Below are 18,437 nucleotides of genomic sequence, written 5' to 3'. Positions count from 1 at the left end.
GCATGCTGTTGATTGTGACTACGAGTCTGATGACACGACCCTGACGCACAGTGTCAACAACATTCATGGAACAAATGCAGCAACAGAATGGTGGACTGATGTCAAGATTGGAACAAAGGTCGTGAAGACACAGATTGACACAGGTGCAACAGTATCCATAATGCCGCTTGAGCTGTTTCACAGTCTAAAGACCCACATGTCATTGTCTGCCACCGATAGCAAGTTAAAGAGTTATTCGGAGCATGACCTTGCTGTTGAGGGATGCATCACATTGCCTGTGACGCACAAACAAAACACTGTTGACGTCAAGTTTTATGTCGTCAGAGTAAAGCAACGACCACTTCTCTCCGGCCAAGCCAGCACAGCACTCGGGTTGATTGAGAGAATTCACAAGGTCAGTGACCTTAGTGATTATCCTGATCTTCTCCACACAACAGGTGTACTGCCAGGCAAGTATTCTCTGAAAATCGACCCCACTGTGCCCCCTGCTGTCCATGGACCACGTCGGCAACCAAAAGCTCTGTACGACAAGGTTAAAGCCAAGCTAATAGAAATGCAAAAAGATGGGCACATTGCTCGTGTCACTGAACCGACAGACTGGGTGCTGGTACTGCGGATACTCATCATCACACTACAAGTGTCCCGCCAGGGAGGCCCCCTGCAAATTCTGTAAGAAGGTAGGCCATTTCGCCCGTGTGTGTAGACAGAAGTTGAAAGAGCAGTCAAGATCTGCTGCGCATGCTGTTGATTGTGACTACGAGTCTGATGACACGACCCTGACGCACAGTGTCAACAACATTCATGGAACAAATGCAGCAACAGAATGGTGGACTGATGTCAAGATTGGAACAAAGGTCGTGAAGACACAGATTGACACAGGTGCTGACTCTGACTCCATGGTCACCGTAGTTAAGAAAGACAAAATCAGAATCTGCATTGACCCAAAAGACCTAAACAAGGCAATTAGGAGAGAACACTATTACATTCCAACAGTTGAAGAAGTGGTTGCATCAATGATACCAGGTTCAAAGTATTTCTCTGTACTTGACGCCAAATCCGGATTCTTACAGATCCCGCTCACATATGAGTCCAGTCTTCTCACCACCTTCAACACCCCAATTGGCCGTTTCCGTTGGCTGAGGCTCACTTTCGGGGTCCGATCCACTCCTGAAATCTACCAGCGTATCATGGACAACATGCTGGAGGGCATCGAAGGCGCTCGTGCCATAATGGACGACATTTTGGTGGCGGGTAGGACCCCAGAGGAACATGACTCCATCATGCGACAAGTTGTCAACAGAGCTACAGCTTTCAACCTCAAACTCAACTTTGACAAATGTCATGTGAAACAATCATCCGTGAAATATGCAGGGCATATTTTGACAGGGAGTGGTCTGAAACCTGATGATGACAAAGTGAGGGCCGTGAAAGCAATGCCAGAGCCCAAGAACAAAGATGTCCGAAGAATACTTGGCTTCATCCAGTATTTGGCAAAATTTCTACCAGAATTAAGTACAGTGGATGCACCACTTCGTGCCCTATTGCCCAAAGATGTCCTCTTCCATTGGGACAAACCTCAAGCCGAGAGCTTTGAAAAGATGAAACAGTTGTGCTGCAATGCACCGGTGCTGGCCTATTACGACGCCAAGAAAGGCTGTACCATTCAATGTGATGCCAGCAGTTACGCTCTCGGAGGAGTGCTTCTGCAAGATGACCACCCTGTAGCATATACATCCCGGGCGCTCACACCGACTGAGCAGAGATACTCGCAATTGGAGAAGGAAATGTTGGCCATTGTACATGCCTGCAAGAAGTTCCATTACTACATATTTGGGACATCAAACATCACCGTCGAGTCCGACCACAAGCCGTTGCAGTCAATTCACACCAAGCCCCTACTAGCAGCACCTATGAGGCTACAATCAATGCTCCTGAAGTTGCAGCCGTATGACTTGACAATCACGTACAAACCAGGGAAGGACATTCCACTGGGCGACACCCTGAGCCGTGCTAACCTCCCAGATACTACACCAGAGATGGACATTGAGCTAATCAATATGGTAGACTTCATATCAGTGGTGCCGTCTCGCTACGCGCAGTTCCAGCAGAGAACTGCTGAAGAGTTGAATGAACTGCACACCATGGTTCTGAAAGGATGGCCAGACACCAAAGCTGAAACACCTCACAGCATCCGTGCATACTGGCAGTACCGTGACGAGCTGTCGGTGATGGATGGAATTGTTTACAAAGGCATGAGAATCGTTGTACCCACAACAATGCGGCCAGACATGATGCGACAAATACATGGCTCACACATGGGAATCAGCAAATGCAAACAGAGAGCCCGAGAAGCTCTGTTCTGGCCAGGCATGACTGCACAAATTGAAGACGTCGTCAGTGATTGCCCACAGTGCAGTTTGTACCAAAGTCAGCAGCACGCAGAAACTCTGATGCCCCTGAAAACACCTCTGTTACCTTGGATTGAGGTGGCTGCTGATATCTTCGAATATGAAGGGAATCAATACTTACTCACAACCGACTGTTTCTCCAAATTCATCGAGGTGGATGCTCTGACAAACCTCAGCACAGCAGTCACTGTCAACGCCCTCAAATCACAAATGTGTCGACACGGCATCGCAGAGACACTCAGAACAGATAATGGACCTCAGTTCAGCTCGCAAGAATTTTCCCAGTTTTGTGCTGACTATCACATCAATCACCAGACGTCTTCGCCCCGATACCCTCAGTCAAATGGTGCAGCTGAGAGAGCCATACAGACGGTAAAGCGACTCTGGTCTAAGTGCAGTGATAAACATCTGGCCCTCCTTGACTACAGGACCACGCCGCTGGAAAGTTGCAACATGTCACCTGCCACGCTTTGCATGTCTCGCAGACCCCGCAACCTGCTGCCAACCTCTCGTGAGTTGTTGCGTCCAATTACTCTGAACTGTGATGAGGTCAGGAAGAAGCTCGATCAGAGCAAGGAGAAGCAACGGGTCCACCACGACAAACATGTCCAAAGAGACCTGCCCGCCCTCCTCCCAGGAGACCCAGTAAGGATGACTCCACTCCCAGGTACAAACAACTGGCTGCCTGCAACAGTTGTAGCCCATCACAGTGTGCCCAGATCATATATCGTTGAAAGTAATGGCAGGAAGTATCGCCGAAACAGGAAACACCTCCGCCTCTCAACATACGGTGCTCATCAGCCAAGCTCCACAGCACTGACGTATGCAACCCGGCAACCGACCAGACCGACCCCACACTGTGCTACTGCTCCAGCTGGTCTGCCAGCTCCCAGCTCAGCTCAGACCACACAGCACTGCCCGTGCAGCAGCAGCCTGCACTCTACAGCCCGTACAGGGCAACCCTCGCCAGTCACACACACGCCATCCTCTCTGCCGCCTGAACAGGGTCAGAATCCTCTCACCACGAAGTCAGGCCGCGTCATCAACAGACCCAAACATCTAGAGGATTATGTGACAAACTGAGGGCAGACTAACCCTTCTTCTAGCACCTTGTAACTCAGGGTAGTCTACCCCTGTTTTACTGTTGTGACAGTATGTTCTAAATGTTTACACTTATTTTGTTCATGTTCGTTCATGCATCAGCTACATCTTTTATTACTTGCTGTGCCATGCTTCACTTAATTTTCCGTTTGTTGTTTGTCAAAGGGAGATGCGACATAACGCATTATATCATAACGTTATGTTCACGTCATGGTTTACGACATGGTTGTAACATAACGCATTACATCATGACGTTATGTTCACGTCATGGTTTACGGCATGTTCACGACACCATGACGAATAAACGGCAGTCCGTTGGCCCGCCATCTTGTTGACTTGTTTGTGTCTGAACAACCAAACGTGACAGGCGTGTTCGTTTGGTGCTGTGGACCCGGATACGTCGGCTATAGTGAACCAGTTCTGTTCTCCTTTGCCGGTGTTTTCGTTTCCTGTGTTTTGCTGTGTTTGCATTTCTTATTATTTACTTATTGCTTTGATTATAATTGCCTGTTTGTCCTGCATTTTCGTTCGTTTTTCCCTCCCTGCTTTCCCCCATCTTCCTCCTGTTTGGGGGGCGTTGCCCACCAGACAGGGGGGAGTCTTGTGCCCCCCCTTCGTCTCCCGTCCCTCCCTCCCCCCCCCCCCCCCCCCCCACCCAGAGTGTTGTCCTCCGCCCCTCCTAGAACCCCGGCATGGCGAGCAGGCGCCATAATTGTGTCCGGTTTCGGTTGGTTGATGTGGCTTGCAGTGTGCCGGCTGGAGATAAATTCGGTAAAGATGTATTGTTGGGTGTGCTGGGGTTCAAGGCTGTTGACTTTTTCTGCCTGATCTCCCTCGCCCGTGGCTTCGACGTGTCCTTTCAAACAGGGCAGGGACTTGCCGAGTTCTGGCGCCGGTGGGCTACCGCTCGGTCTGCTGGGAAACTGGCAGACTGGGCGGTCGAGGCTCTCTCAGAAACACAGGAGAGAGTCGTGACCGTCCACCTGTACAACGAAGGCGTGAGTGACTATGATGTCAAGGTTTGGCTCAGTCGATACGCGGACATCCGAGGCCCAGTACGGCTCGTCCGGAACAGCCTCGGTATTTGGACCGGTTCTCGGCAGTTCCGGGTAAAGCTGCGGACGAGGCAGGACGGCACGGCCACCCATATCCCTAATGGAATAATGGTTGGGATGGACCGAGGCCAAGTCTTTTACGCGGGACAGCCGAAATTATGCCGCCGATGCGGTCAACTTGGCCACTTGATTACTGGGTGTACAGCGAGTATCTGCACCCAGTGTGGCGAGTTGGGACATTTGAGGGAGCGCTGCACCCAAGCGGTGCGGTGCAACCTCTGTGGTGCGCCGGGGCACACTTTCCGCTCCTGCCCGCAGAGTTACGCGAGCAAGATGCGTGCTGCTGCGGGCGGGAGTGGGGGTGTTGCCCAAGGGACCGGGGACGGTGTGCCCCCAGGGACAGGAAAAGGGGACGGTGTGCCTCCAGGGACTGGGGGGGGTGTTGCCCAAGGGGTGGGGGAGGGGGTTGCTCAAGGGGTGGGGGAGGGGGTTGCCCAAGGGGTGGGGGAGGGGTTTGCCCCAGGGGCTGGGGAGGGGGTTGCCCAAGGGGCTGGGGAGGGGGTTGCCCAAGGGATGGGGGAAGGGGGTTGCCCAAGGGGCTGGGGAGGGGGTTGTCCAAGGGGCTGGGGAGGGGGAGGGGGTTGTCCAAGGGGCTGGGGGGGGGTTGTCCAAGGGGCTGGGGAGGGGGTTGTCCAAGGGGCTGGGGAGGGGGTTGTCCAAGGGGCTGGGGAGGGGGTTGTCCAAGGGACTGGGGAGGGGGTTGTCCAAGGGGCTGGGGAGGGCGTTGCCCAAGGGGTGGGGGAGGGGTTTGCCCAAGGGACAGGGGAGGGTATTGCATCTGGGGTCGGGGGGGGGGGGACTAATGTGTTTGTGTGTGTGTCAGCCCCCCGCCCCGTAGAAAGTAAAGGGAGGGAGGTGGAGGGAAAGGAGAACATGGAGGAGGGAGGGTTAGATCAGGACCTGGATGTGGCTTCGCCGGGTGTCGGGCCCACTGCGGTGGGAGGGGAGGATGCACGAGGAATGGTGGCTCCGGTGGCGGGGTCAGAAGAAACATCCTCGGTGCCAGAAGAAACATCCTCGGTGCCAGAAACCCCGCTGCCGGAGGCTGGAAGTGATGGCTCCTCCTCCGGCTATGAGCAAAGTGACCCGGGACAATGGACCGAGAAGAAGCGTCGGAGGAGGGGCCAGGACAAAGGAAAAGCTCCTCTGGGCAAAGCCCCACAGGGAAAGAACACAAGAACATCAAAGAAGAAAACCCCTGTGGGGCGCAGAGCCCCCCGTGCATCAAGCGACCCATCCAGGCCTGGGGGATCGCCTGCTCGTGGTAGGGGTGGGGTGCAGTCAGGGTTGGCCGCAGCAGGTCTCCGGGGGAGGCCCCAAATGCCGTCTTCCCCGGAACGCTCACGTTCCCGTTCCCCCGTGAGTCGTTCCCCACCCGTTGACCTTACCACTCCTCCGGGGGCAGCTGTGGCCATGGGCCTCGAGGAGGGTTTGCTCGCGGAGGACTGGTGGCTTTCTTCCCCGGGTGGCGGGCGAGGGGGGGTAATTTATTTGACCCCCGAGCAGGAGGACCTCTCCCTGCTACCCGGGGAGAATGTCTGCATAGATGGGGACTGGCTCCCGGGCACCCTCGTGGCTCCCGGCTGCGGGAAGAACCGCAGGGGGAGGAAGAATGGTAGCTCGTCGCGTCTTGGCAAGGAGGGAGGAGCTTCATAAGTCCTATGACTCCCCTTTCGTGGTTTGCACTAGTGTTGGTGATTAATACACTAACACCTATGAGCTTTAAACTAACGAGTTTAAATGTACGGGGAGTCCGTACCACGGTCCGGAGGATCGCTATTTTTGAAGAACTGCGCAATTTTGAATGGGATGTCTGCCTGTTGCAGGAATGCCATATTCCGCACGGTGAGTATGGATACCTCCGTGCAAATTGGCGGTACGGAGAGTCGTATTGGTCCGGCAGCTACACTAACAGGGCGGCAGGATTAGGGTTCCTTATTAAGAGCCCGAATGTCGAGGTCCTTAGTTTAGAAGAAATTATCCCGGGGCGATTGGCCGTGCTCAGGGTGGTGGTTTCCTCGACCCCACTGACCTTGGTCAATGTGTACGCTCCAACGACGGTGGGAGAAAGAGTGGAGCTCCTGCGCCAGTTGGGGCCCCTCCTCTCCACCTCTGGCCCCGTGATCGTCGGGGGAGATTTTAATATAAGTTTGGACAGGTTGCCCCTGGAGTCATCGGCGCGGGCCCTTAAAGGGCTTGTTCAGGATTTTAGGTTGAGGGACACGGGTGCGGAAAGGAATGAGGTCACCCGGACCGATGCGGCTGGTACCAGTCGGGCTAGGATTGATTACATTCTTTTGACACCAAATTTTGGCGACCCGGACCTGGTACTTCACGCGGTGGCATTTTCAGATCACTGTCGTTTGTCTCTGGGTATTGAATTAAATGGGGTGCGTCCCCGGTGTTTTGGACTCTGGAAGCTTAACTGTCACCTTTTGCAGGATGACAGTTTAGTGCGTGCCTACGTTCGGAAGTATAGGGAGTGGGAAACGGTCAGGTGCCTCTTCCCTACCTCGGCAGCCTGGTGGGAGGAGGTGAAACGTAGGACCATAGGGTTTTTCCGAACGGCCGGGCGAATGAGGGCCGCGGGGAAACGAGAGCGTTTGAAGCGCATGCAGGCGTACCTCCAGCGCCTGCATAAGAAACTTTGCGAAGGGAGGGACGTGTCAGAGAAAATCCGCCGGGTGAAGGGGAGGATTTTTAGCCTCCTCGAAGCCAGGGCGAGGGCCGTCATCTTCCGGAGCAAGGTGCAGGCATTGGAGTGGAACGAAAGGTGTACCAGATTCTTCTTTCAACGATGTGCCAGGCGGAGGGGCGGTTTGGCCCAGGTTAATGTGGGGGGAGGCCGTGTTTCGGATCCGGACCAAATTACCGAAGCAGTGGAGGACTATTACTCCAGGCTTTTTGAAAAACGACCGGTTGACCAAATCCAGATGGCCGACGTTCTCGGCCATCTGAGGAATCTTTTGAGCCCCGAACAGCGGGAGCGGTTGGAGGAACCGGTGAGCCTGGAGGAATTGACCTCCGCTGTTAGGGATTTGGCCGCGAATAAAACCCCGGGTGACGACGGCCTGCCCGTGGAGTTTTATCGCCGCTTTTGGCACGTCCTTGGCGAGGACTATCTGCAGGTAGTGAGGGAGCTAGCCACCTCTGCGAGGCTTCCAGATTCGATGCGCCGGGGCGTCGTAAACCTCGTGCACAAGAAGGGTGATCGGGAGGATCTGTCCAACTGGCGCCCGATCACTTTGTTGAATGTCGACTACAAGATACTAACAAAGGTGCTGTCTAAGAGGGTGCACGGTGTCATGGTGGACCTCGTGCACCCGGACCAGACTTGTGCTGTTCCGGGACGCAGAGTGTCCGACAGCCTGGGCCTGGTTCGAGAGGCGATCCAGCTAGCGGAGGAGAGAGGCCTCCCACTGAGCATAGTCAGTTTGGACCAGGAGAAGGCTTTCGACAGAGTGTCACATGAATACATGATGGCCGTTTTGGACCGTTTTGGCTTTGGGCCAAATTTGATGCATTGGGTGGACCTGATGTATAGGGACGTTGAAGCCCGTGTTTTGGTCAACGGACACCTCTCGGGAGCCTTCCCAGTCGCTTCTGGGGTCAGGCAGGGCTGCCCAATGTCACCAGTCCTTTTTGTCCTTTGTATTGAACCGTTTGCTTGTGCACTGCGAGCGGACCCATCCTTCCCTGGGTTGTGGATTCCCGGAACCCATGGGGAGCGCCTAAAGGTGAGTCTGTACATGGACGACGTGTCGGTGTTCGTCACCGATGCAGTCGCCATGTGCAGACTGGTGGGTCTCTGCGAGCGTTTTGGGGTGGCCTCCTCTTCTAAAATCAATCCCCAGAAGAGTGAGGTCATGCACTTTGGTCGGCACAGGACGGGCTCCGGCCCCCCTTGCCCGTACACGGAGCGGAGAGATCGATTAAAGATCCTCGGGGTCTGCTTTGACCCAGGCGGCGTGGCCGCTGAGAACTGGCGAACGGTCATTGGGGGATGGGAATTGGAGGTCGCTTCTTGGCGGTCTCGTCGCCTAACCATGGAGGGGCGAAATTTAGTTATCAAGAATGTTTTGATCGGTAAGTTGTTGTATTTGGCGAGAATCTCCCCACCTCCTCCTGCGGTGGGACGGGCTCTAGAGGGAATAATTTTCACTTTCTTCTGGGGTACCCGAGCAGAGCGCAGGAGTAGGAGGGTTGTGAAGATGAGCCCGTCCTTGGGTGGGAAGGGTGTCCCCTGCCCGGTGTTTGTATGTATGTCTGCGTTTGCGTGTACTCTCATGGAGTTATTCGTGTCTGAGGACCCGGGTCGCCGGCTGGCGCGGGACTTTCTGTTTTTCTTTCTGGGGCCGTCCGTCGCGCGGTTGGAAGGGCGGTCCCTCCCGCTGTCTCGGCCTTTTTCCGGGTCGTGTCCGGGGCATTTCCGGATGTTTGAGGGGTTCGCCCGGGAGCAGGGCCTGTTGACCTGTCGGCCCATCGGTTGGCAGTTGTCGCGGGTCCTGGATCACTTGCGCCCAAGGGAGGTGCTGCGGGAGGTGCGTATCCTTCGCGGAAGGCCTCTCGCAGAACGTACGGCGAGAAAGGTTTGGGAGAACGTTTCGGCTCGCTGTCTCGCCAACGACCAGAAGGACGTCGCGTGGCAAGCCGCCCATGAGTGTCTTCCGGTCCGGGTGTTTCAGTTCCAGAGGGGCCTGAACGTGTCGGTCCAGTGTCCCCGACCCCGATGCACGGGGGACGAAACCGTCAGGCATGTCCTTTGGGACTGCCCTGTCGCCGAGGGGGTCTGGTCGCTTGCGGCTGGCCTCCTCGAATGCTATGTGCCTTGGCTGGTGATGGTCAGACGGGACGTCTTTGCGTTTAGCGGGCTCCTACCACAACCAGTGCCTGTCCGCAAATGGAGGCAGGCCTGGAGAACGGTCTGTATAATCAAGACCGTCTTGTGGCGAGCGAGAACCAGAGGTTTCTATACCAGGGTATGGTTGGATCCTGGGCAGATATGGGGCAGAGCCCAATCCTGCCTCCAAAGGTACAGGCTTGGCGACAGCCTGCGGGCGACGGGGCGGGGTGCTGGCCGCAACGATGCGTCAGGTGTGTCGTAAAGCCCTCCCTGGAGCGGAGAATACGGCCGGGCTTTTCCGTGGTGAAGGGGGGGGTCCCGCGGGAGGTTACTTCCAAATGTGCGGGCGACAGTCATGTGCAGCCGTAGTCCCTGACCGAGCTTGCCGCCCGGGCTTGGAAAGGTTGGGGGTGCTCCGGCAGGTGTGCTTGCGGGCCCTGTCGGGCGGTGATTCTCATTGGGACACTCACGCCTCGTGGGCAGCTCAGGGAGCCGGGGCCTTCCTTGTGGGGCATCTTCCGGGTGGGCCCTCCCGGGCGCGGCCTGGGGAGGGTGGGGGCAGTTGGGTTTCCTTTTGTTTGATCTTGATTTTGCCTTGGTTTGATTTTTATTTTCTTTCATTATTATTTCCAGCGGTGGGTCGAGCCCTCAACGTGTTTGTGGCTGCATGTTCCCGGCTGCGGTTAGCAGCCGGTTGTTGATTTCGGTATGCAAAGGAAAAAAGGCCCCTTGACCCTTATTGTTTTAAGGTGTCCCTTCTTTGGTTGTTTTCGGGGGGGGTGGGAGGGGGGATAGGGTCTTCTTTCCTTTCTCCCTCCCCTTTGGTTAGTTAGAGTTAGGTGTCTGCTGCCTGGGGTGGGAGAGGGGTTTTGGGGGTTTGGGATAGGGATGATGGACTTTGGTTTTTATGATTTATGGTTTATTGAATTTGATTTGATTTTCATTTTGGTCTTTGAACCTTGTTTTCTTGTGTTTTCTTGATCTTTTGGTTTGCTTTCTCTCTTTATTTATTGTTTGATATCTGGTTTCCTGGCTTTTGATTTCTTGGTTTTTGATTTTTCTGGGTTCTTGTGTGGTGGTGATGGTGATGGGTTTATTAATGGTTTGATTTTTCTGGGTTCTTGTGTGGTGGTGATGGTGATGGTTTTATTGATTGTCTTTTGAGCGTGTTTTTTTACCTTTTTTTATAATAAAAAAGGCCTCGGCCATAAAAGTTACAGCGGCCTCCATGGAGCGATTTGGTGCGTCAAAGCTTCGAAATTCTCAAAGGATTTAGCAAAATCTGGCTTTTCAACATAATACGTACGCGTTCATTCACAACACCGCCTTCGCCGGCTATTACTTATAATATTAACAACAATAATAATATTCGCACCATTTGGCAATAATAAAACGAACGTATAATCCCCGCCCTGGTCCAAGCAGACCTGGGCTTGGTGAAAGGTAAATTAGTGCTGAAGTAGTAGAGCACGCAGGTATGCTACAAGGTAGTTAACAAAAACTACATCAAACATGCATGCAGCATGGAGTGGTATTTCTATGGCCTAGACCCTAGAGACTAGAGCTGATGAGACAGAGCAGGAAGACAAGGAAGTTAAGAAGACAAGGAAGATCACTTGACACGTGATCCTGGCCGTCGCTGATTGGAACATAACACCTTGAGATATTTATATTTGATCAACGTAATTAAATAACAAACGTCCAACAGTTACACTTCTCCAATCTCCATCCCTTGGGACAATGGGCTATCTCCACGTTACAGAGTGCATATTAAACCTCATTATGTACTATATAAGAGAGCCGTTGGTCTGTCTGTCACCATTTTTCTCAGAGATGGCTGAACGGATTTTTGTTAAACTTTCAGAGGTTTTTCAGTGAGTGCCTGGGAGTGTTTTAGGCAAAAATAAAAATAAAAAAATAGGAAAAAAAAAAGTTTGTACTTTTGGATTTTTTTTTTTTTAATCGCTCAATACTGCCTAAGCCTTTTTGATTAAAGATAGTTATATACAAGTACACATTCGCATAAACAAATAAAAAACAATCACCAGACATTTGAACACAAATAATCAAACTATTCCGGAAGCAGTCAAAGTTGGTGATAAGGCTTCTTCTTCTTCTTGAATGCCATCAGACTTAACTCAGAAACGTGATGAATGGCACATTCTGCAGCATATATTCAACAAAAAGGTGAAATGATGATTTGACATTTGTGATGGATTCTTATTTGGATGTAATTGCTTTCCCATTATATTTTCTCTCATTTCAAATATGTTAATATTCCTTTTTCGCTTGAGCAATGCCGGGTACTCCAGCTATAAACACTTTTCTACTTTACAAATACAAATACAACTTTGTCCGGGGGGTAACATAGGCTATGTGGCCGCGGCCTCATTCGAGGTGTGGGGACCGGTAGAGGGGAGTAAATTCTCCATGTAAATATATACCGTGTAGCACCACCTGGTGATGGTGGCAGAGGGTATTACAATTTCCTTTGTTACCTGTGCAACACTGAGGTCATGAAGCACTCTTTGCACAGAAAATTTTTTTCCTCCTTCTCTTTCCCTCCTCCCCCAAAACGGAGGGCCCAAAAAGATGTATAGTTAGTATATCTTTCCCCCTCCCTCTCCCCTCAACTCCCACTCCACCCACTCCTTTCCTCACCCCTCCCTCTCCTGCTTCCCCCATCTTGGCATTTTCTTCCTTTGGGGGGAAGGAGGAGTGTAATTGGAACCAAAACCGCAATCAGTAGAGTGCATACCTCTGCCAGGCTGACCAGTTTACATTTTGTATCCCACTGATAGGCCAGATCTGGACCTTTTTTTTTTTCTTTTTCTTTTTTTTCTTTTTTATACAGGATCGAGGCTCGTGAAAGAGCTAACATTCATCACACACAAAATCAAACAGACACACAAAATATATAATTAGGGGAGCGGTAGACAAGATGGGGAGAAAATTGGGAAGCACATAAACAACATTTGAGAGCAGGGACATCGGGTGATCTGTGGGAGGGAGAGGACTTGGGGGGAGGAGGCGTGGAAAGGGGGGGGGGGGGTGGGAGAAGTATAAAACACAAGGACACTGCAAGGACCTCCAGGAAAGAAGTCGGCATTTCAAAAAAGTAGATCTGGGGTGAAATTAGCGGGGGTAGAAAAGATCAAGGTTTTGGATGGGGGAAGATAAGAGATGGTGGTGAACAGCTGTTTTAAAGACCTGGAGGGAGGAGTGGGATTGAAGAGAGTGAGGCAGTTTGTTCCAGAGGTGGGAGAAAAGAGGAATGAAGGAGTGAAGGTCAGCAGAGTCTTGATTTTGGCAGTTTAACCATAAGAGGGTTGCAGGCAGATCTTGTGCGACCTGTAGGAATATTTGGGGGACAGAGCCCAGAAAGAGCTGGGGGAGCAAGGCCGGAGAGGAGTCGGGAGAAGACAGAAAGACCACCAACCTGCCTGCGGTGAGTAAGTGAAAGGCCCTCGGAGTTAGCGTCATCGCGGGAGATTCCAATGATTCTGAAAGCTTTGGTTTCAACAGCGTGAAGACGAGCTAGGTGTGAGGCAGGAGCTGGACCGGAACCAAAACGAATCGGCTTGTTGTTGTCGCCTAACCAACTCAACCACCTAGTTTTGTCATATGGCGTCCACAACCTTTTGAAATATGATGCTATATATTGTTTTTGCCCCATCTCCCAATGGTAAAGAATCACTTTAAAAAGTATCTGATCCAGATCCAGATCTTCACCAGAATCTAATCATTTCGTCCTTGTCACAAACTCAACCTCTCCACCATATTTCGTGCAAATCCGTCCACAACATTTTGAGATATCCTGTTCACAGACAAACAGACATGGGTGAAAACAACCTCCTTCTACCTTCGGTGACAGAGGTAATTATCCAATATTTACAATAAAAATATATAAATACAATGTATTATATATGCACATAAGCAGTACGCATTGTTTGCTTCATACTACTGTGTTCAAAAAGTATCCGACCTTTATTTTTCGTGCGTAAAAAAAAAGAAGCTAGGGAGGCGTTGATTGGTGCACGTATGTAGGCGATCCTAATGCACACGCGTGAATTTTTTCCCACCTGCAGAAGCTGTCATTCGACGGCAGACCGCCGATGAGTGAGGACATGTAAGTGAGCGCCGTCGGATTTTCGTTTTTGACAAAATGACGGAAAAACTTGAACAACGCTACTGCATCAAATTTTGTGTAAAGCTTGGCAATTCCCAAGTGGAAACGATCCGCAAGATTCAACACCGTTCATTCCATTATGAAGGAGGATTTGGGCTTCAGGAGAATCTCAGTGAAGTTCGTACCAAAGCTGCTAACGATTGAGCAGAAGCAACTCCGTTTGGAGATCGCACAGGACATGCTGGAGACTGTGAACAGCGATCCCAGCTTCCTCAACACAGTGATCACTGGCGATGAGTCCTGGGTTTATGGGTACGACCCAGAAACCAAGTTGCAGTCATCACAATGGAAGCATCCAACATCCCCGAGGCCAAAAAACACAAAATTTGATGCAGTAGCGTTGTTCAAGTTTTTCTGTCATTTTGTCAAAAATGAAAATCCAACGGCGCTCACTTACATGTCCTCACTCATCGGCGGTCTGCCGTCGAATGACAACTTCTGCAGGTGGGAAAAAATTCACGCGTGTGCATTAGGATCGCCTACATACGTGCACCAATCAACGCCTCCCTAGCTTCTTTTTGTTTATGCACGAAAAATAAAGGTCGGATACTTTTTGAACACACTACGTATATGTAACCCAGGTTGTTTTTATTTTCAGGAGCAATCGATTCAGCGGATTGATGCCTATACACCGCCCAAATAAAGGGATGTGTCAGAAGAACGTGTTGCATGCTTGGAACAAGATCACCCGCAGGGAGAGTGCTCTGCTATTATAAATGATGTTCAAAGACTTGGTGGCTAATGTTCAACTTCACATCAGGTGTGCCACACTCTCTTCAATCCCACTCCTCCCTCCAGGTCTTCAAAACAGCTGTTCACCCCCATCTCTTATCTTTCCTCATCCAAAACCTTGATCTTTTCTACCACCGTTAATACACCCCAAATTGACCTCTTTCAATCTCCGACTTCTTTCCTGAAAGTCCGTGCAGTGTCCATATTGTTTATCCCGTGTACCCCACCCCAGCCCTCTTCCTTCCACAGATCTCCCAATGTCCCTGTTCTCCACCATTGTTGTGCTTCCCTCACACTTCCCCTATTGTTCCCCGCCTCCCCTTTATTATTATGTTTCTGGTGCGGTCTCGGAGTGGGCAAAAATTTCTCCCAGTCGATGTCAGAGGCTGGTAGACAGTTATAAGAAACGCCGACTTGCGGTTGTTTCTGCCAAAGGGGGCAATACCACCTATTAGAGCCAAGGGTGTACTTACTTTTTCCACATGCGAAATTTGCATTTATGTTTATTTAAATTACTAGGGCGTGCCCGCACGTACGTGCTTGCCCGTACGTGCGTGCAAAAAAACATGCGTGCAAACAACAACAAAAAAAAAACTTTGAAACCACGTAGCAGTAACGACCACAGAACCCCCCCCCCCCCTCTATTTACATGAAATGGTTTGGTCCATTCGCAAAGCCAAAGCGAACGGCTTGCGAGTACGGTGAAACCACGTGGCAGTAACGACCACAGAACCCCCCCCCCCCCCTCTATTTACATGAAATGGTTTGGTCCATTCGCAAAGCCAAAGCGAACGGCTTGCGAGTACGGTGACCATACCTTGGGAACCACTTGTCCGATTAATTTCAAACCTTGAAAAGGCACATCCTCGGGTCCCCAGCAATATACCTGGCAAGTTTCAAGTATATCGGACCGGTAGTTGTCGAGAAACAGCGGTCGCATACAGGCACACACACAGAGATTACTGGAATTATAGATAGACTAGGGCGTGCCCGCACATACGTGCTTGCCCGTACGTGCTTGCCCGTATGTGCGTGCAAAAAAACATGCGTGCAAACAACAACAACAAAAAACAACTTTGAAACCACGTGGCAGTAACGACCACAGAACCCCCCCCCCCTCTATTTACATGAAATGGTTTGGTCCATTCGCAAAGCCAAAGCGAACGGCTTGCACGTGGCAGTAATGACCACAGAACCCCCCCCCCCCCCCTCTATTTACATGAAATGGTTTGGTCCATTCGCAAAGCCAAAGCGAACGGCTTGCGAGTACGGTGACCATACCTTGGGAACCACTTGTCCGATTAATTTCAAACCTTGAAAAGGCACATCCTCGGGTCCCCAGCAATATACCTGGCAAGTTTCAAGTATATCGGACCGGTAGTTGTCGAGAAACAGCGGTCACAGACAAACACACACACACACACACACAGACACACACACATACACACAGAGATTACTGGAATTATAGATAGATACAATGGACTACAAAATGTAAATGTTTCATGATATTTGTTATATTATATTGAAGGAGCTGGGGCTCCCACGTCGATCGGAAGAATGGACGCGACAAAAAGCTGGAATTCATCCGAGTTGCTTTAATCAAACCAAACACTCAGGCACTCTGAAAAGCCCGTTTATCGGGCAGCAATATATATACATATTATCCCGGAGCGTTTGCCCAGGAAAGGTGAGAGGGGGCGTGGCCCAGCGTCCTGGCTGCGGCCTGATAAGTTGAGGGCGAGCCTGCCCGGGCATGCCCGGGCGTCCCGACGGAGGCCTGGCAAGTTGAGCGCGGGCCTGCCCGGGCATCCTGGACGAGCCCGGCATGGTGATCGCTCCGCGTCCTTGATAGGTGCAAGGCGATTGTGAAAATCCAGCGGTAGCCGCTACAAACGTCCCCCCAGAATCGACTTGCACCGGCAGGGTCAATTTGAGGGGGGTCCTGATGACCCGGCCGAAGCGACCCCTAGCGGGTCGTGGGAGGGGGTCCGGTGTGGTGGTGGGCGGTCGAGTGGGGGGCACCGTGGACGGGGGGCGGCCTCGCCGTGGCGGAAGGGCCACCCGTGGTGGGTGGTCGATGTCCACGTGCGCCGGCTTGAGGCGGTCCACCGCAATCCGGTCCGACCTGCCGCCGATGTCGATGACGAACGACTTGTCGTCCCGTTGCAGCACCCGGAAGGGCCCGTTGTACGGCGGCCGGAGTGGCCCCCGATGTGCGTCGTGACGCACAAAAACATACGCCGCTGTGCGAAGTGCTGGGGGGACGTAGGACTGGGGGTCACCGTGGTGGGATGTTGGCACGGGGGCAAACCGTCGGGCGGCCTCCTGGAGGTCCGAGCGCTGGTGAGCTGCGGACCAGGGACTGGTAGCGTCGGGCACGAATTCGCCCGGGACGCGTAGCGCCTGGCCATAGACAAGCTCGGCGGTGGATGCCTGGAGGTCCTCCTTGGGGGCCGTGCGGAGGCCCAAAAGGACCCACGGCAGCCGGTCGGCCCAACCGCCGTCTTGAAGGCCGGCCATGAGCGCGGCCTTCATGGAGCGGTGTAATCGCTCGCACAACCCGTTTGCTTGGGGGTGTTAGGCCGTAGTACGGTGGAGCTTGACCCCCAGGTTGCGGGCGACCGCGCCCCACAGCTCGGAGGTGAACTGTGGTCCGCGGTCTGACGAGATGTCCGCCGGTGCGCCGAAGCGGGCGACCCAGGTGGCGATGAAAGCCTGCGCCACGTCGGCGGTGGTGGTGGAGACGAGGGGAACGGCCTCCGGCCACCTGGTGGTCCTGTCCACCATGGTGAGCAGGTGTGTGAACCCCCGTGACGGGGGGAGGGGGCCCACCAGATCCACGTTGACGTGGTCAAAACGTCGTTCGGGCACGGTGAAAGGTGCCAGCGGGGCCTGGGTGTGTCGGTGGACCTTGGCCCGTTGGCAGGCCGTGCAGGTGCTGGTCCAATCGCGGACGTCCCGACGAAGGCCGTGCCAGACGAATCGCGCCGACACCAGCTTCTGGGAAGCTTTCCGGCCCGGGTGGGAAAGGCCGTGGAGGGAGGCGAAGATGCGGCGTTGCCAGGTGACGGGCACGATGGGGCGGGGCTGGCCTTGGGAGACGTCGCAGAGCAGGACAGTGTCCGCGAAGGGGATGTCGGCCAGGCGGAGGCCCGTGTCCGCCGCCCGGAGGGCTTGCACCGTGGTGTCGGTGGTTTGGTCCGCCGCCATAAGCGCAAAGTCCACGCCCAGGTGGACCGCGTTCGCGCTGGCCCGGGAAAGACAGTCGGCCACGGCGTTGTTTTTGCCGGCGACGTGCCGGATGTCCGTGGTAAACTCCGACACGGCGGAGAGGTGGCGCTGTTGGCGGGCCGACCACGGCTCCGTGACCTTGGCCATGGCGTAAACCAACGGCTTGTGGTCGACGAACGCCGTGAAAGGTCGGCCCTCCAGGAGGTGGCGGAAATGGCGGACGGCCAGGTGTAGACCGAGGAGCTCCCGGTCAAACGTGCTGTATTTGAGCTCGTTCGGCCGGAGCTGCTGGCTGAAAAAAGCGAGTGGCTGCCAAACCCCGTTCACCCATTGCTCATGTACGGCGCCCACCGCGTAGTCGGAGGCATCCGTGGTGAGGGCAATGGGAGCGTTGAGCACCGGGTGAGCGAGCAGTGTTGCGTCGGCGAGGGCCCGCTTTGAGCTTTGGAAGGCCGCATCCATTGCTGCGGACCAGGCGATGTCGTGCTTGGCCGGCTTGCCCCGGAGGGCTTTGTAGAGGGGCAGCATGAGTTGAGCAGCGCGGGGCACGAAGCGGTGATAAAAATTCACCATTCCCAGGAATTCCTGCAGGGCCTTTATGGTGCGGGGACGCGGGAACGTGGTGATGGCCTCGACCTTGGTTGGCAGCGGCACGGCCCCGTTCTTGGTGATGTGGTGGCCCAAAAAATCAACGGCCGTCGTGCCGAAGTGGCATTTGGCCGGGTTGACGATGAGGCCGTGCTCGCTGAGGCGCCCGAACAGTGTTCGGAGGTGTAGGAGGTGCTCGGCCCGGGACGTGCTGGCGACGAGGATGTCGT

General features: G+C 53.3%; 1 protein-coding gene across 4 annotated transcripts in view; it reads right to left on the bottom strand.

Moving 5' to 3' along the window:
- The window catches only part of GALNT11 (polypeptide N-acetylgalactosaminyltransferase 11), a 99,456-nt gene that overhangs the window by 9,420 nt on the left and 71,599 nt on the right, over positions 1 to 18,437 (bottom strand). The window lies entirely within an intron of this gene.

Source organism: Myxine glutinosa, chromosome 10 (assembly GCF_964187855.1).
Source record: "Myxine glutinosa chromosome 10, kmMyxGlut1.1, whole genome shotgun sequence".
Lineage (NCBI taxonomy): Eukaryota > Metazoa > Chordata > Myxini > Myxiniformes > Myxinidae > Myxine > Myxine glutinosa.
Note: the sequence above shows the minus strand (reverse complement) of the source record. Positions and strands in the feature narration are given on the sequence as shown.